The 20,045-nt window shown below is 39.6% G+C and overlaps 1 long non-coding RNA gene across 6 annotated transcripts in view; it reads left to right on the top strand.

Annotated features, from left to right (window-relative positions):
- The window catches only part of LOC137476831 (uncharacterized), a 106,159-nt gene that overhangs the window by 68,523 nt on the left and 17,591 nt on the right, over positions 1–20,045 (top strand). For 5 of the 6 annotated variants that reach the window (XR_011000643.1, XR_011000640.1, XR_011000641.1 and 2 more), the window contains exon 4: positions 2,569–2,648. This is a non-coding gene — a long non-coding RNA (uncharacterized lncRNA). Of the gene's footprint in view, positions 1–2,568; positions 2,649–11,586; positions 14,357–20,045 lie in introns of those variants that run through there. The other variant, XR_011000642.1, reaches the window with a different exon arrangement.

Genomic DNA, 20,045 nt, shown 5'->3' with positions numbered 1-20,045 from the left:
TGACACTGTTGTGAGACATTTGGAACCCTCCAGCTCAATATAAAACATTTGTTTGGCAGGTTGGGCCTCCTCATCCTTTGATGGGTACAGCACATGTGAAGAAGAGTTGTTGGACACATCTGATCTTGTTCTATGTGCCTGAATCTATAAATTCTTCTGATTTAATAACTTAGAAAAACTCTCCTTCCTGTCCTTGAAAAAGATCAGCTCCAAACTCTGTCAACTGAAAATATTTCAGCTTCACATCAGAGCAAAATAACATATTGCTGCTGTTTAAGCATTGTTGTTAAATGCCTACTACTTCACATTTCTGCTCATTTTCTGGTTTTTTTGAGTGGTGTTTGCTGGGATTTGAAGCCAGCTGAAAAATGTGCTTTGTGCTGTGCACATGCCCAGGCAATCCATTTTAGATACCACAGCAGAAGCAAGGCTTTTGTGTTTCTGTAGTTAATAGAGATTAGTTTTGAATTTATACCAAATTTATAGCAAATTTCCTTATCTAGAAGGATGCAGAGAGAAATGAAGTAAGAAAGAGCATTTGAGATCAAAAAATTCCACAGTGCATATGTAAACTTGGATATTTATTTTATGTAAGGGAAATGTCACATAAAGCTTCTCAACTAATTAAAAATGCCATGAGATTTTATTTTCAATAACATTTATTTAGATGCACACATACAAGTTGAACTACTATTGTTCAGTGCACAGGAAAGTACCTATTCTAGTTTTTTGGAGTAGGGAGGTCTAAGCTGGCCTCTTGCAAACCATTTTTTTCTGCTATAAGGATTTACACTTTGCCTGTGCCTGTTTTTCAGGCTGCTTCAGCAGAGCTGCAGTGTCCTAGGCCATGCCGAGCAGCATCTTGAGAGACTGGGGGGACACACCAGTGAATGCTCTGAGAGCTTGTTTGCACATCTGCTAGTTATTGAATTGCTCCATTTAGCCAAGTGATGGACAAGCATGTCTTTAGAGTTTGAAGATGCTGGGTTCAAATCAAGCTGCCTTAGGGAAAAAGAGATATGTGATTTTCCTTAAGCATGGCAAAAGGGGGTGTGTTCCCTGTTAGCACAGTCCTGCTGTGCCACAGGAGTGCCACTACACCAGGACTCAGACTTGAGCTTTCTTACATGAGTTTATAAAAAAGGACAGCAGGGTGTGGGTGTTGTGGTAGGAAAACTCACGTGATGGTGAAGTTTTCTTACCACTGAGTGTCCCAAGGCCTACACTGAGAAACCCCTGTGAGTGGCCTGAGAGAGTTGTCTGCTGCACACACTGAATTTGCTGTGAAATGGGATTTGTTTTGATAGTTAGAGAGAGCAAAATAATATTCACTGTGTTTTTGAGATAGCACAGAAGCTGGCAGCCACCAGTGGTCTGCAGTAAGTGTGTGCAAACACACGTGCATGTATAGGGGTAAATAATAAACCACACTGAATGTGCCTGCTTGAGGATAGATGATAAATCAGAGTGCATGTGGTAACCGAGTGTGTTTGTGTATGTGCAAAGGGCTGCCCTCAGCTATGCAATAATATTGAATTACAGCTAAGCCACTCTGCTTCTTTGTGAAAGGAAATCAAACATTTATATTCAAATAAGATACTCTGTGCAATGACCTAAGATACCCTTAATTACAAACAGATCTGGAATCTACTCTCTGTGTACCTGTCAGTGTTGCACTAAGGCTCTCTGCAGTGTAATGTTGGTACCACATTCACCTTTGAGTTACATGTTCTGTGCACTTCATGCATACAGATCTTTAGTATTAGAAAATCTTGGTTAGAAAATGCTGTAAATATCTAGGAAAAAGTTTTTTTTCCCCCTCCCTGAAGTGATTGTTAGTAACCTATCATCACAATTAAACACAGAGGATAATAATTCTTTTCCCTTCCTAAACACTTCTAATCTCTTTATGCCAAACCAGGTGAGGCACAGAACATTCTCTACTAATTGTCACTGGTCCAATCTGGGACACAGATAAGACATATTTGACTGATTCTGTTAACCTTTGCTATGAAGAGGAAAGATGAGTCTCAGGAGAAGAATGAGCAAATTGAAATTGCAAATTCAGGAAACAGTATTGCAACTTCAATTACTTGAGTGAGGAAACAAATTGAAGATCTGTCACAACTACAGTTGCAAAATGTAAAAACACCGGGCATAAGTAAAACAAAACCTGTCATTAAATCCATGTATCCATTTTGATAATGCTTTCTATGTTTTTCCCCTGAAATTGTAGACTTCTTTATCTTATGGGGAACTGTGTGCAAGAAAGGTTTAGAGCACTGTAAATATATCAGAGAAGTTTTACAGAAACTGCAGTAACTCTATAATTGCATTGATTGAAAAATACAAAGCTTGCATTTAATTGGGATAAACTGAGTTTCACTGAATAGTTACTGAGATATTTTCCAATATATTCATTTGCCTTAATATGGTCTTCAATTTGTTTCACATTTCAAGCTCAGCCTGAGTCCTTATAGCTTTAAAATTATTGCCAGCCCTTGAATATCCAGCTTCAAATGTTGTGTTTGTTTTTCAGAGATTAGCACATCTGCATTTTCACTACAGATCAATGTACATGCAGGTACCAGTTTATCCCACACTCCTGCCTTGTGTTTCTGTCCGTGCTATTGCATCACCAAACCCAGGTCTGTGTTGTCATAGCAAATTTAACAGTAAATAGTGGCAGTAAAGTTTCATTTGAAGAATGGGTCCATAATCTCAAAATTACTATATAAATTTTCATCATGGAAAATGCTACATTGTCTTCAAAGTGTAGACCCAAGCCTGTGGGTCTGCACTTTGCACTGGCATTTTATTTTGCATTTACAAAATATTGCTGGCAAAGGAAACTTCACTTGTTATTGTTGTAGTTTTTGCCTTCCTTGAAGAGATTTGATATCTCTTGTGAATAAAATAGTTACTAATAATGGTGGCATGTGCTAATGACCTCTGTGTAAGCAGTAGCTATTAACAGAAATAAAGCTTTTGGAAAGCTTCTGAATTGATGTGGTTTGCACTCTTGGCAGGTGAGTTAATAGTATTTTACTAGAGTTTCAAATGTTAAAATATTTTTAACACAAAAATTACCCAGCCTATTATGAAAAGACATATTCAATAAAAAGGAAGTTTTTAAAAATTCCTGTCTTTTATTTCAGTCTTTTCTGTTTCAGTTTTCCTTTTGCCATGTGTTACAATTTAAAAGAATTTATCCACATGCTCAAACAGGAGTTGGTTCCACAAGACATGCATGTGCTGAAGACCCTTGGCTAAGACCCGCAGTGACTTGATTCCCACTCTTTCAACAGGGGATAATATTTTTTGAGATTCATTGTTATAAAGAAGTCAAGGGAATAAACGCAAGAAGTTGGAAAGCAAAAAAAAAAAAAAAAAAAAAAAAAAAAGAACCAGATTAAAAAGGAACTTCAGAGAAAAAGTCATCTGAGCATGGTTTGTGGAAAATACCAATGTTGTTTGTGTGGTGAAGTGTTAGATCAGCTGTGAGCTCTTGCAGATGTTTGACAATGCAGAGTTTACCTTCTGTGTCTGCAGGCTCCAGCCCCTGAGTTCTGCAGAGAAGTATCTTCTGTAGGATACATAGGGTGCAGCTGTATCAATCCTTCCTTCTCTATAGACATAATGGGGATGAGGGTTATTCTCAGAGAGGCAGAGGCAGAAATTACCTTTGGAGTTTTTGAGCTCAAGGCTGTGGGACAGATCGTAGCAAAGAGAGGTTGGTTACAGAACACAAGGATGCAGAGGAGCCCTGCAGCTGGAACACATAGCAGGTGATTAGACAGGTTACTTAGTCAGGAGTCTAGGGATGAATTATTGTTCCAGATAAATTAAATGTACATGAAATTAAATTAAAACTTCCATTGTCTGCTGCAGAGTGGAATTAGAAAGATTTGAATGTAACTGCTGCAGCCCTGGTATGGAATAAAACTCTTGTTTTCAGGGATCTGTGTAGATCTAGATTAGAGCTCCAGCAACCACCAGTTGCTCAGATGTAAATCTCTCCATTTGCTTCAGCAGTGGACTCATCCCTGACTTGCAGAGCTGTAGCCCTGTTAGGTGTTAGACTTTCCTCTGCACTGGCTTATTCTGTCCCCAGAGTGAGCACGTGGCTCTGCTGTAGGCACATACTCTCGTCTCTGTAGTGTTTGTGTAGAAATGTGGTCTCAGGAGGTAACAGCAACAGACCAAGTGTAGCTGCTGGGGAAATCGTTGGGGAGCTCTGATGCAAACAGGATGTGATATGTTTCTGGATGTGGGCTGTCAAGGCTTTGTGTGAACCTGTGGAACACTCTAGAGCTCAAAAGTGCCGAGAGGCTGGTCCCTAGAGAAGTAAAACTTGCTTTACAATAGAGTGTCAGAGGAGCAGAAGAAAAGTGCCTAACAGAGCAGGGACACCAGCAGTATTCTGGGAGCTGAGAGGGAATTAAATCAAGGTTTAGGAAACCAAAGAATAAAGATATCAAAACCCATAGCTTTTGAATGGCCTAGTTAAGAGAACCTGAGGGAATTAGGCATCCTGTCAGTGTTCGGTTTATAGTGGACATATAGTGTTTATGAAAATGTATGCAGATAGATAGCTCTTTGGAACACTGTTGGAAAATTGTCAACAATTCTTTGCTCTGTTTTTCTATAAACATTTATATTATACGTTCTTTTATATTTTATGCTTCACAATGACATTTGGCTTTGCCAAATGCATCTCAGAGGAACTTCATTATTTTTGTATTGTTTGTGGTATGAGCATGAACTTTGACTTCCTGCCTTCCAATTTAGTTTGGTGTCTAGCTTTTTGCTGTCTGGGTCACTCATGTTACAGCTGGAGTTTCCTGTTTTCAAACCCATATCAGCCAACCATGTAAACCTGAGGGTCAGCTCGTTTAGAAATGATGCATGATTCCAGTCACTTGTTTACTGAAATAAATTAGATTTACGTAATGAAAGCTGTCAGGTGCTGTATCAATCTTCTGCACTAGTCAAAGTACTTCCTTATTTACAATTCTTGTTTCTTGATGCACAACTCAGCCACTCAAAAATGCCTTATTTCACTTGGAGGACAAGTAAAAACTTCTTTCAGACAAATCTATTATTGAATTTTGTGAGCCTGATATAAAAAGTCATTATTAGTGAAAGTTAACAGTATTCTGTGTAAAATCTTGAGTGAATAGTAATAATTTTGGGTCTAATATCATACTCTGTATCTGCAAGTAAAAATGTCCGTCTGTGTATGTGTATTATCCCTTCTGTCTGGAAGAGGAAGGGAGAATGGAGGGATGTCCTTGAGTACACATGATCCTGAAATCTAACACTTCCTAGAGAGAGTTTTTTTAGGAAATAGGAAATGCTGTTTCCTGACTCTAAAAAGAAACCCCACAGTTTCTGTAAGGATGACTGTGGTGGGTCAGTGCGAGCTTCCCAGATCCATCTCTCCAAGAGTATAAATGGCAGATCACTTTAGAGAAAGGGTCCTCACAGGAGGCCATCTGGACATTTGTTCTCTTTGGGCAGTTCTGAGGGGTCTGGAAGGCAAGGCACTTTGCCTCTCTCTCGGCTGTGAGTGCTAGATTTTCTCCAAGTGAATTTCTGATGCCATCATTTCTAAAATATCAGCAGCATTGCCAACCACAAGTATAAGCCTCTCCTCCCTTGCCCATCAGTGAGCCTCCAAAGCATCATGAGATTTGCTTACGTCATGAGAATTTGAAGCTGCCATATTATGAAGTTCTTTTCATTTGACTTCTTGTTTTTGTGTCTTGAGGATACACCCAAGTCACACTGGCCAGTGTTCCTCCTAAAGGTCACATGGTGGCCCACAATTACATCAGCTGAGGCCTGAACCAAAACACGAAGGTGTTACGTGCAATAAAATCCAAACACTGTGGCAGATGGAGTGCAGTCAAAACTGGCTTGCTCTTCCTTTTCTGATTCAGCATGAATTCAGAATAACTTTTATTAAATCTGAAGAGTGTTTATTCTGCAGCAAAAGAAAGTACATATTCATCTGGTTTGTGTTGCTTGATTAACTATGTCCCCAGAAGTGATGACTACAAATTTAAAAATAAAAAGCATTTAGAACATTTAGGTGTTGCTTTTATTTACAATTAAGGAATCTTTGCAGAGCTCTAACAATATAAAATGGCCCTTAAGGGCATTGAAATTGCATTTAAGCTGCAGCAAGATAGCAAGAATAATTTCAACTTATTTTCCTGTCCATTTTGGGTTTCTGATCACAGCTGAGGAGCTGTCTGTGTTTGATGAACAGGCCAACAAGTTTGCCTGAGCAAAATGGTTATAGCTTCTTCATATCTGAGATTCTCATTGCCAGTAGAAAGTGTATTCTAATCAGTGTACTGATTTCTCTTGTATTTTTAAAAATCAGTTTGTTGGATAGATGATAATATAATGTGAGTTTCACCTCAGACAAATTCAGATTGTCAAAGCAAATGTCACACTGAGGGTGTGAGTAGTACTAATGGAAATAACTGGGTCACAGACAACCGTGAGAGGAATCAGAATATTAACATTTTCTTTTACTTGACATTCATAATATATGATTGAGAGCTTTGTGCATATTTGACCCGGCCATTGTCAGCCTCAAATCTGAGTTTTATATTTTTATATTCACAGCTTTTAAGTCCCAGCAATTTTCTTATAAGTCAATTTTGTTTGTGCGAACTTACAAGGAATTATCAAGTTGAAGTTTATCTTGTAACTTTTAAAAGAAAATGTGCTGGCAGCAGCTGGGGACTATGGCCCTGTTAACATCCTCTGTGAGTGGAAGTGGTGGTGGTTTGTTCCAGGCAGACTCAGGTATTGTGCTCATCCCTGGAGGCCCTTCCCACTGTACACCGAACCAGATGCTCGGCGTGCTCCTTGGGAGCAAGCTTGCGCACAGTGAATTAATCTGTCAAGCTTTTAATATGCAAATTTATACATACATACACACACATGCACAGAGAAACACAAAGAGAGGTGCAGGCACACATTGGTATGCACAGTGATCTTTGTTTTAGAGAAAATAAGGTCAGACAAGTGCAACATGAAGAAGAAAGCACATTCTCCTTCTCAAGGGAATTCCTTCTGTAGGCCTGTGTCAGCAATGCAGAATATTCCTGTTCTAGGATGGATGAGTGAGTGTCACCATTATGAGCCAGTTCTGAAGGTTCTAAGCAAGAAGCTGTCAAAAACAGCCTTTATCCTAAAGGTGTATAAAATAATTTGTACATCTTGCCAGCAAACTTGTAAGCGCCATATGATTAAAAGAAATGGTCTCAAACTTTATTCATCATTCTGGTGGATGTCAAGGTAGGACATGTTTAATACATTCATGACAGTCTGTGTTTCAGGGGACCTGCATTGCTATAATTTGAATTGTTGGCATTTCCTGAGGGTCAGCACCTTCACACTCATTGTTATGATCTAGTGAGTAGGTGAGAAAGAGCAGCCTCTCGGTGCAAGCATCCTAGAGCTGGATCACGTGGGTTGTATCTATTTTTAGGGCATTCTTATAAGCTGTGGTGTTTCTGTGTCTGTTCCTCAGTGGTGCAGTTTAGTCTCTGCACTACCAGGGTGCAGGAAGCAGTTTTGTGACTGGTGGAAACCAAGAATCATGCAGAGAGCAATACTTAGGGTGTGGATACAAAAGGTGCCTCCTCCAGAGGATTGTGCATCTTCTTTGAGGATGATCTCTCACCAGTTTGCTTTCTGCATGTGGGATTTTGCTGGTAACAGGAACATCACAGTGGTGATAGGACTGAGGAATTCAGGGACAGTTACAGTCCAACTTATAGACAGATGCTGAAGTGTTCCTAGGCCTTTGCCATTGGATGGCCTTTTACAGAGAATTTGGTAAATGCTTGTTGGGATCAAAGGGAAGGGTCTGACAGAGTCAGGATGGTGAGAGCTGGATAGGCCAAAATGTCAATTTTTAGTGGCTGGGACTTGGTGAGACTGTAAGTAACAGATCTGTTGTATGCCAGAACAGTAAATAGTGATAGAACTGGGACCAGTGTAGCATTCAAATGGTTGTTTAGGCTGACATCACTGATCAACAAATCAGGAGTCCCTCATCTGTTTGTTTGTGACATACATGGATAGCTTTCTTCAAAGGTATTCAACAGCATTCCTACTGGGAATAGTGTTTAATTTAAATTAACCCTCTAGCTGATTAATTACATAAAGTGTACCTTGGTTTTCTAGGCTGCTGCAGAGCTGGCATTGATGGTAGAATACCATCAGATCCCCTGTCTTCCCTTTAAGTTCGGTATTATAGTGGTCTCCCATGCAAGATAAGTTTCAGCCCTTAACTAATTAAAGCTCAGATTTATTAACTCAGACAAGATGTTAAAAAAAATTGAGAGCTTCAAGCTGCAGTGATAATTCCTAATTCTCCTACCCTACGCCAGTAGAAATTATATGTACTCTTAAATTCCCCTTCAGGTGTTCTCAGTAACCTGTAAGAACTCTCTAATTCTGCCATGAAGATTAATTTGTATCTGTGGTGAATATTTGAAACACTGACTCTTGCTTGTAATTCATCTAGATTAGACTTCTCCTCTGCTGTGATTTTACCTAATAGTGATGCAGCTTCTCCATCTACCAGATTAATAAAAGCATGAACTCAGCAGCTGCAGGAAATGTTCTGTGGTGAAATATTTTATTTTTGTTTATTTCTGTCTTCAGAGATTACATGTGATAACAAAAATTTTAAGAAAACCTTTCTCTATTTCTTGGGTAAGACAGATATTTGAAGGGGATAAGAAATGGAAAGTACAGTACCAGGTAGCACACAGTTCTGGGTATTGATTTATCCCCACCTTAAATCCAGCCTTTCACTACAGACAGCCTGCTGCTGTATGATTTTCTGCTTTAGACAGATTCTCTACAAACTTCCTCATATTCTGTTCATGTGAGGAGGGAAAACAGCTGGAGCTGGTGTGGTTTACTGAGTAGGCAAGTCCTGTGCACTGGAGCCAGAGACTGTCCTGGTTTAATCTGGGCTCAAGGTTCTGACTCATTATGTGATCCCGAGTAAATCATTTGACCTTCTTGATCTTCTGCCAGCTCAGATGGAAAATTAGGTAAAAAGCAAAGACTGCAGTGGAAACTTGGTTCTGTGGCTGAACTGAATAGATGAATGAGTAAACGTACAGGTGTTTCCCTGCCTTTACACGACTGATACCAATGGGAGCCACGGCAGGATTTAAACAAAACACAGAAAATAGCACATTTGGCATTTTTTCTGGCTGAGCAGTCTTTCATAATATGTAGCATTTCACTGGAAAGGACCCATTACAAATATGTTAAAACAAAGCAGTTCAGTGTGCTGTTATTACCAAGGTGCCATCCACGAGGAATGTGAATTTGATAGCCACAGTAATTTTTTCTGCTCTTATGTTTCCCCTTGGCTTTGGCATGGCATTCGATATCCCTCACTTCCACTCGTCCTGCCTTGAACAGAAGAGCCCCAGAAGTTCAGAAACCATTGTGAAAGATTCTACTCAATGGTTGCAAAGGACCCAGAAGCGCAGGGTCTTGTTCCTACTTCTACTCTCTCACACTGAACCTCTGTTTTCATCTTACCTTTCTCCAAAGTATTTGCATTGAAATGTTCTCTAATATACTGAAACTAGCACTACTTGAAAATTCAAGGATCAAGTACTCAATTAAAAAAATCGGTTTGCTTTGAAAAAAAAAAAATTAGTTACTTATGAAAGTGTGATGAAAGCAATGGCTGTTATAATGTTGAGGTTTTAGTGCCTCTAGGAGGGAAGGTACAATTAGCAAGGGAAAGGAATAAAGTTCATTTTATAGTCTGAGCAGGAGCTGAAAACGGATAAAAAGACAAGTTTTATGTTATATTTCTCCTCCACCCACATTACTAAAGCTCCTTTAAAAACTGAAATTCTGGAAAAAATTGTTACAGTTGTGGCTGTATCGTAGGCCACTTGTGGTTGTATCAGGCCACTGATCAAGCTTGTTATGATGTCACCAGAGCTGCAAAATTATTTCAAGTCTTACTGCCCACATTGCTTTTATAATTTTTCTTTGCATATCAGTGTTACATGAGAAACTGTTAACACCAGCTGTGAGTTTGTTTGACATTCCACTAAGAATTCAAGAGTGACCGACTTAGTCCTAGATGTAGTTTTATTGCATTGTTTTATTTTTACTACCATGCCATGGAAAACATGTTCATATTACTGAAATCCATCTGAGGGAGATCTTATTACCTGAACAAAATGGGGGTTTTGATCTTCATACATCAAAGGTAATCCTTTTCCACTCCACAACTGGTTTAGGACCAGCCACACGAATGCTACTAGTATAAGTGTTTTCTGAGTATGTCAGAAACCACCCTGTTCCTCAGTGCCTTTAGTTTACATGGTTTTAATTTTTCTATCTAAAAATGTATAACCATATATTAATTATATTTCTTTTTTTCCTCTGGTGCAAAGTAGACTCCAGCTGTAGATGCTTTAAAGCATTGACTTGGAGTAAGGAAACTTAATTTCCACTGTTATTAAATCAGAGGCATTTTTCCTATTTAAGAATGATTTTCTTATGTGGTATTTTCAGTTACTCTGTGAGCCTAAAATTATTTTGAGATTTTTGGCTCTGAAGATCTATTGCCTCTGCTGGACTTCAGCCTGGTGCAAGCTACCTATGGTAAATGTGAGGTAAAATCTGAACCTTGAGCTAATCCCATCCTGCAGAAACTCCAGTCTTTGAAATAGAAGTAAAACTTTCATCTGAGCTTCTGGGAGGAGTGACTGAAAACAGGACTGAGATCTGAATTTCACAGCCTGATCCTGTCTTGCTGATTGGAATTGTCCTGTAGTTACACTGAAGTTATTTTGATTAGGGTAGTAAAGGAAACTGTTTCTGATTCAGTCTGATTCACCATGCCTGGACTTCTTTCTCATGACTGATTAAACAAAACACCATTTATTGCGTGTGTGGGTTACCATGGTGACAAGAAACTCTGAACATCAATGAAACTGATTAGAAATGGTGATTCTTTCTCTTCAGAAACTTACCTTTTTTGTGGAGACTTATAAATTTGGATTCCTGAGTTAGCTTTGGGAAAGCAATCTCTAAATTTGCTCCCACAAACCTGTATGGTCATAGGTGCACAGTAGTAACTTGTATGTGCAAATTAGCATTTTCAGAGTCAAACAAAGGCAAATAATTTGTTTAAGATGTGGATCTGGGAAGCCTGAGTCCTTTCCCAGATTCAAACACAAACATCTTGTTTGGCCTTGGACCCTGCCACATAAAGACTTTTTTGAAGGCCTGTTCTTTTGGGCACTTGTATTTTCAGGCACAAAAGATACTTTAGGCCTGTTTTATTTCAGATATTCTGTATATCTGTGATTTTAGTTCTCATCTGTGAGGAATTTTACTTTTTTTCCCACTCTAAAATACACGTCCTAAAGCAAAGCAATACAGCATAAATCCTTTGTTTTCATGTAGTAGCCCACTGTGCAGAACATCTTTTCACTTCCCTTTTCTGGACTATTGATGGGATCTTCTTAAAATAAGAATGATGTTGTTCTCTTCTACCAATAGGTTCCAATTGCTAGGTTTGTTTGGTGCTGTCTTTCTCAAACAAGTAGCATGAACTAATCAGGCCATTTTCATGAATGAATGAAGATTATACATAACAAAGATTATAGCAAGATGAGTCTAACTTCAAAAATTAATCTAGCTTGGCCTGAATCAATTGTGTGGAAAAGAAAAAGCTTTGCTCTTGCTCCGTGTAACAGAATTCAGTGGACTTTCCACTTCCCATAAGTGCACCTGCTTAGGCCTTGGAAGAGGATGCTAGACATATACAGAAATTATCTTTGCATTTACTCTTGTATCGGTAAAAGACTATCTCCTGGACAGTTACTCATGTCTGGAGTGCGATTCCATTACTTTTCCCTGTTTATAGGAATGCTTCGGGGACAGGCATCAGCTGCTAATGCCTTAGCCCTTATAATGTCCTGGCAGGCAATTTCAGAGATATTCAGTATGAAAGCAGGACTGGGCTGGAGAGAAGCCCAGCATTGCCAAAGTGTGAAACTTTAATGTGGTGGGTTCAGTGTGAGGGATCTGAGGTTTTCTTTTTCCCCACAAAAAGACCCAAAACAAGCCAGCATGAAGAATGAATTTATGCATTCCCTACAGAATATGATTTGTCCTGGCCATGGAAAGGTCACTGGTAGGGCAGTGTAGGTAGGATTAGACATACAGACTTGGCTGGATGATTTATTTTTGGTTTGAAACTAATATCTTTTCTGTTATACTGCTCAGTTGCAGTCCATGACAGATGGGATGAATCCACAGGCATTTGAACTGCTTATAATATTTCAGCATTTACCACTGAAACCCTCTAGTTCATTGTGTGTTATTTTAGAGAGAAGTGATTAAAACAAAAAAATAACATAAATCAAATTTTCTTTCTCTCTTTATTTCTTCTCTCTCTGCCCCCTCTTCTGTCTTGCCTTCTTTTCTTCTTTGGAAGGGTTCCAAGAGATACATTAGGAAATCTAATGCCAAATGCCAACAAAGACTCAACCAGTATCAGGATAAGACTTTAAAATATTTTTTTTGTTAGTACATAAAAAGTCCTGCAAACTAAAGACTTTTTTTTATTTTACTGAATTACAGATAAAATACTGAATAGCAGTCATCGTAATCAGACATGAAGCTTTTTGAAAAAATTCCATTTGACTTTAATAATTGTGTAACAGCTTTTTCTCCACAGCTTTGTTTAAAATAAAGCTGGGGAGTTTGACACCAAGACATGTTTGTTCCAATCAGCTTGTAGTAGAAGTGTTTAGAACTTCTTGGCTGCAGATGCCCACGAACTTTAAAAAGTGCTGAAGGATTTTTCAACACACAGGGAGACTAAAGAAAAAGATTTTATTTGATTTTATTTGAGAATATTACCAAAAATATGTCAGAGGGACTGATGGCAGAATTCAGGACTCTTGACTTTGTTCAGCACCACAACTTTGCCAGATGCTGCTTCATTATTTCTGTGCTCCATGGGAATTTTGACTTCAGCAACAACTTTTGCAAGAGTAAACTTGTATTTGCCAACATTCCTTTGCTAGTGATATAGATGGATAAGAGCATTAGCAAGTTACAGACTATTCTTAATCATTGTTCTTGTGGTTAAATCTCTGCCAGAAGGGGATGAAAGGTGGAAGGAGTGACAGATAACAGCCTGGCACTTGTTTGATTTTCTAGAAAGTGGTATCCTAAGTAGGACAAATCCTATATTCCTCTAATAAACACAGACTACAGTGTGGTGAATGAGATATTACAGTGCTAAAATGCATAAAGATGTCCAGGGAGGTGGGTTGAAGTCTGTCGTGGAATGGGCACTTCTGTGGCCTTCTTGGAGTTGAAGCAGCATTATATCCGACACAGTGAAAAGATTAGGTAGGGAAAGGTTAGGTAGGGAAATTTCTTGATTTTGATGAACCAGAAGCAATAATCACACAGGAATGAAGGTGGAATGGTATCTTCAGACCCTGCCTAAAGTTGCTGACTCTTCTGTGAAATTACATAGCAGACCAGCTAAGATTATAAGACTTAATAAATGTCTGGTGGGTATGGATGGAAACCTGAGACACTTCCTTAGGAACAAGGGATGAGAGAATACATGTCACAGTAGGAACCCTGCAATCCACTGAACACAGAGGGCTTGAGTGGTGCCACTAATGTGGCTAATTTCTGCTAATGCCACTAATAGTTTCTTTGTGGGCTAACTATTCTCCCCATGCCTTTCTCCACTATAGTGCACTGAGCTTAAGCTCCCACATTCCTTGGATGTTGGAGGCAATAGACTCAGCTGACTGCACTGACAATATGGGATGTTGCTGCCAAAGATACAGCGGAGGGATTTATCCTGTAAAACGAATTCTGCCTATTTCATATAAAAATCTTCCTCTGACAAAAGGTTGTATACACTCCAAAGCTAATCAGTGCTGCAAAACAAGTGGTCTTTAGTAGACAGCAATTAAGGAATTAGGGGGATTCTCTAAAAGGGAAAGTCCTTTGCAGTAAAATAGGTGCCATGAAAGTGACAAAGTGATTATGTGTCTTTGGTGTGGAAGGGAAATGTCCCGTCACACTGGCTCCAAGACCCAGCAGGTGGGTTCCCCACCTGAATGGTGCTGGGAACATGTGGCTGCACCTCGGAACAAAAGGAACATGAACAGTTTGGGATGGGCTAACAGGCAAAGCCTGAGCCAGGAGATAAAATCTTGAAAGAAAGGAACAGGACTCAAATTCACTTTCACTAAGGAGGAAGATGTTTTGGACTAGGATGAAAAAAAGGAAAACTGAGAGTTGTTGAAAAGGACTGAAAATAAAAGCAGATTAGGACAATTTAAAGATTTGATGTCCACTGTCTGATCATTTATTTCTTGAAAGAGACTAGTTCTTAAGTTGCTATGGACTAACTGATCAGTACAATGAGAATTCATCAGCAGAAACACAAACCTTTCCTGTTATTATTGCTAACCCATTTTTGGTAACCTGTTGTTCCCTATGCTCTGGGGACAGTTACAGGATCTAAGTCAATTGGTGGCAGAAGGGAGAGAACTTTATAAGAATGGGACAGAAGGCAGGTGTGTGATGCACAGCTACATCCCCATTGTTAAAAATAATCTCATTTATTTTGTCTTTGCTGGTCACTTTAATTCTATTCACTTTTGTTCATATTAATTTAGTTTTCCTCTTTTCATTTTCTGTGTTCTAGCTAAGACAAAGAATGATAGTTGGCTTGAATATCTGGACTGCTTTATGCTCTGGTTTTGCCTGCCTCATTTGATTATCTTTATATCTGCTTTTCTATTTCCCACCTCTGTATTTTCTTCTGATTAGTTTCTGTTTCTCCCCTTTGTTACTCCTCTCCTTATACAGTGATGATTTCTGTACAGTGGACACACACACATTCACCAGGAATTAATTTCACACACCCCCCCCCACACCATTTACTTCTCAGTTGCCCAGTTGTGGTGACTTTCAGTCATTGGAGGCCTGGATCCTATTGGTACCTCTGACCTGAGCTCAAGGTTCTATAGTGAGCTCTGGTTAGCCGCCAACAGGGCCTGGGAGGAGAAACTACAAATCCCTCTATTGTGAAATAGTCTGACCTTCCATTGCTGAAGTCAGTGATACCCAGGGAGTCAGGATTGGGTCCAAAGTCTTGGAAGAAGCTTAAGCTGTTTAAATTTTCATGTGTAACCACAGAAATGGCATTCTTGGCTCTCTGAAGTACAGGTCTCACAAGGCCAGTGCTGCTGTTTACTCTCTCTTGCCATACTATCTCAGTTATGAATTCATCATGTTTGAGACCCTAAAACACAGAGTCAAACAAAGCCACTTGCAATGATCCAGAGTCCCCATTACTGCCCCTTCTCTGCTATGGGTAGCTAGCCTTGCATATATCACCCCAGCAATATTTACCCAGAGCCATGAAAACTGCTGGAATTGTGCTTTGCCCCTGCTAGACAAAGTACACTTTTTAATAGGCATGGTTTGAAAGCAAATTGACTTTTTAAAGGGAAACAGGCTGCTCCTCAAAAACTATTAGAGATTCTGTCATCTGGAATATCCCTGCCATGTTGACCTTATTTACAGATTTCCTGAAAAATACAGCATCATAACATTGATGTATAGACCCTCTAGCATCCAATTTCTTTAAAGGATGCCTCCATATGAAATAAAGATGCTGGTCGTGAATCCATGCATGCTGAGGCAATACTAATGAGAGGAAGCACTGTGGAATATATTGCACACAAAGGCTTTTTTTAAACGTAGTCATACGCTTTGGAAATAAAGCAATTTGGCATCTTACCATGGCTACAAATGAGGTGGTGTTATGGGAGGGGGAGTCAGGCAATAAAAGTGACAGTGGCGGGGTGTTATTGACAGCTCTTTTCGTAATTACAAACTGTGTATGCATCTATCCACATTACCCAAGCTCTGGGCTTCTTTAGGGGTAAAACACAACCATAGGATGGTTACATTTCATTCAGTCTGCTGAGATAACATTTTATCATTAGCAATTAAAATATCTTTTATTATTTTTATGCTTTTTAGTGTTACAATCATGCTCACAAACATAATTTAAATGCTCCAAGGACCGTACCAGACAAGTAGGTAAAATAGACACAAATCAGGTGTTTCACAGTCCAAATTTACAGTGAAGAGGTCAGGATTCCTTAGGGATTCGGAGTGAATCTAAGGAAGATTCAGGAGAGCTGAAAACAAGGCAAGTGATAATGTGTTCCTTTGTCTAGAACTGCAAATGGCAGCTGCTCTGGGGAGCCTTTTGGAGAGAATAGACTTGAAACAAACAGGCTTGGGATTCCTGGGCCTCTTGCTGATAAGGGCTGGTAAATAGAGGAGCTGTAGTCCAAAAGATCGACCAAACAACAGTCTACTGACGCTTGAGCTAATGTGAAGGACATTGGGGAAGGGAGTGTCCAGTTAAGGGCTTTCTGTCAGACTTGTGACTTCTCCAGTTGTTTTTAGTGTCTCCATCTTCTCTCTTATTTAAACAAACGGAACAAGAAAGCCTGGAAGTGTTTATTCTGCTAATCTTTCCAGTAATTCCAGGGAATTCTTTACTCGTCTGGAATGCTTTAATACTATCCGTGATTTTTGGGTCACAATACAATGGCAGTCACTATAAAATGATGGTATTTATGAAAGTGAATGTATGGTCATTTTTACCATTTATATATGTGATTTAAAAATGACAGCAAAATACTAAAGATATTATCTAATTATCTTTCAGAATATTTTCAGTATTTTTTCTCTTTTACATTGAAAGCTAAGTGCTTTTTAAATTTGAATTGGTATCAACCTGTGAAAGCTATGCTACATCTTGCAAAGGAATCAATTTATCAGTGTGACATCAGTCCTCATAATTCAGCATTCAGGAGTACAAGCATCCCTCATACAAATACATTCTGAAGTACTTTCTAATAAAATAAAATAAAATAAAATATAAAATAAGGTTTCTGTAATACAAAATTGTCTTTTGCCCGGAGGCTGAAATTATCAAGAGCAAAGGTCTTTAGGCTGAAACCAGGATGTTCAATTGGCTTTCATACCTTGGCTAGCAGAGCATTTTGAGTCTGGTTTAGAAATTTATAGCAAGTGTTGCACACACTTTTAGCCTGCATATTTTGTGTGATCAATAGATCAGAAGTGAATGATATCTGTACCTTAGAGTCAGAAATTCAATTTAATAGACAACTTATTAAATTATGCAGAACCTCATAGGTCTTTAATACAATGTTAAAACTCAATTTCATGTTTGGCAAACGTCGCTCTGTCGATGCCCAGTGAACACTGAGGTCATACAACAGCAAATTCTGCTCTCGGGTGCTCATGTAATGAACAAATAACCCCATTAAAATCAGAGGGGTGACTGACTTTACCATGGTGGGTGCGGGGGCACAATGGGATTTTATGGGAAGAGTCTCTTCCCACTGCATCTGAACAGTGAGGAGCAGATGCAGATTACTGACATGAATGGAGTTTAGATTTTTCACTGGCAGGTGGGAGCCTTTGCTGACGAACCTCAGCATATCCATAGGCCAACGCACTTAGATTATACATACTGACATATTGAGTTAGTTCAGAAGCAATCATTCTTCCAATAAATGATATAATTATATTCTATGCAACATTGCTTACTGGAAATTTGACCCCTGACTCTCATATGTCTCCTCAAATTGTGTACAACACTTGTGCAAATGCTCATACATCAGGGTGCTCTGTCCAGCACAAATATGCTTTTTTGAGCAAAAGAAAAAACAAGTCCATCTTGTTTTCTGTATTCCATTTCCTGTAAGCCTTGTGCTGACATGTAATGGCTGGTATACTTTCAGCAGGCAAAATTAGCTCCCTTTCCAATTATAAAAATTTGTTTCTGCCCTTAATAACGTGGGTTCTTTTCTATACGCATCAATAGAGTCAGCTCCTTAGGTGGTCATGTTTTAACCCGAGTTAAAATGAGTGTTGTTTTTCTAGATAAGTAACCTTTGGATATGATTGCCTGCCATTCTCAACTTGTGCCACCAGAAAATTTTCCTACATTTGGAAGGCTTGAAGATTTCCAGCTCTTTGTTTTCACCTGGAAGAATTTAAACAATTAGTGGATGGAAACTTCAAGGCTGTAACTGACGAGTGTCCTTTCTTTGAAAATAAATTAGTTTAACTTATGGCTTATGACAATTACAGCATATGAAATGATATTTATGGGACCTCATCCATCTTAATCAGTTGTGGCAGAAGGCACTTTGTGGGGAGGGTTGAGCAGGACTTCAGAACAACTCATTTCACCTTCAGTTGCTTAAAGGGGAAAACTAAGGAAGTTTCACACTTCTGGTTTCGTTTTTTGCCAAGACTGAAAGCTAAATTGTTTTTATTAGTGCTGCTATTAGAGCAGCTTTATAGATTTTTGTTTTATGTCATCAAGGGCCTGCTTCCATTTCGTGGAAGGTGATACTGGTGCTGAGGGTGATCCCTGTGGTAGCTGTGCCCTCACCGATCCTGGCACAGTCCTTCAGAGTCTGGCCATGGTGTCAGACAGGGACAGGAGCTGATGACAGGGTCCCTCAGCAGCCCCAGACAAGGCAAGGGATGAACCAGGTCCAGGATCCTTCCAGAGAGCCCAGTCAGGGGAGGAAGGAGGCAGGGCCAGGGGTGGGACTGGAGACAAAGCCACGGGTGGGACTGGAGACAAAGCCACGGGTGGGACTGGAGACAAAGCCACAGGTGGGTTCCAAATCCAGCCGGGGGATGAGGCCCCAGCCAGGGTTTGCAGCTGATGGTAACACACGTCTGCAGTGTGGAGGCAGCCTGCAGGCTGCCAAGGTCCATCCTGGAGACAAGCCTGGAGCAAAACATGCCTACAGAGCAGCTCAGGCAAGGACTGAAAGCCTGGAATTAAATGGAGCCCTGGGGCCAGACCCCAGGGACAAGGGAGTGGGTCCCAGGTGAGGCAGAACGGGGCCATTAAGACCTAGGAGTGCCCGCAAATCCCAGCAAATCCCAGCGTTTTAGAAAAGAGAATCCTTTCACCGAAGATCTTTGTCTACCAGTGGAAAATACACAGAGTTAAAGGAATTGTGCAACTCAGTTTCTCAGTGTGTCTTAGTACCAGGTTATTTCTGTCTTTGCAGAGGCAAAATAATAATCTAATATTTTAAATGTCTTTCGTAGAAGGAACCACAATGTAATAGGAATTAAGAGAATAACTGGGAAGCCTGTTTTAAAAAGTTGTACCTTTAATATGCGATCACTACCAAAGCTCTGACAATAGATGACAGAATTTGAAACTATTTTACAGTAATTTTGACTATTGTGTTTTAACTTTGTTATTTGGCCATTAGATGCATTAACCCAGTGTGTTTGTCTAAAAGGCGGTGGAGAGGAAGAAGCAGGAAAAAAGAAGTTATTTCTGAGAGGTGCCTTATCTCGATCCCACACTTGAGAGCTGTCGAGGGACAATGGTTGAGCCATTGGTTTTGAGAATTTGTCTTAATCTCCTCCTGAGTTTACAGTACTGGTTTTATCTAGGAAGGGCAAACCCTGAGAATACAGAGGAATAACCCACTTGTGACTGGGTGGTTAAACGAGGCTCTCCCTCAGTAGAGAGGTCACTGAGTTTTTGGGGGAGACAGGCTGGAGTGTGCAGTGTTTGAAAGAGCAAGGTCTGCACATCCCAATGGCTGACAGAGTGAGCCTTTCACAAAGATAAACCAGAAATGTCCCCAGCTCTTCAGTCTCATTTTGAAATGACTGCTTTGATCCTACAGTTAAATAATGAATATTTTTTACTTTGGGGAGCTGTTTTGTCAATTCCTGATGCCTGTCTGTATGTCTGAAGTGGAACTAAACTGGCTGATTCCTGTTAAACTGAAAGTGTCTGAATAACCAATTCAAAGTATTAGTTGTGTATTTATTTTTGTTTAGAAAACCAGGGCTGGGTAAAGACACGTGGTGGC

This window comes from Anomalospiza imberbis, chromosome 7 (genome assembly GCF_031753505.1).
Source record: "Anomalospiza imberbis isolate Cuckoo-Finch-1a 21T00152 chromosome 7, ASM3175350v1, whole genome shotgun sequence".
NCBI lineage: Eukaryota > Metazoa > Chordata > Aves > Passeriformes > Viduidae > Anomalospiza > Anomalospiza imberbis.
This window is presented reverse-complemented; position numbering and strand designations above follow the sequence as displayed.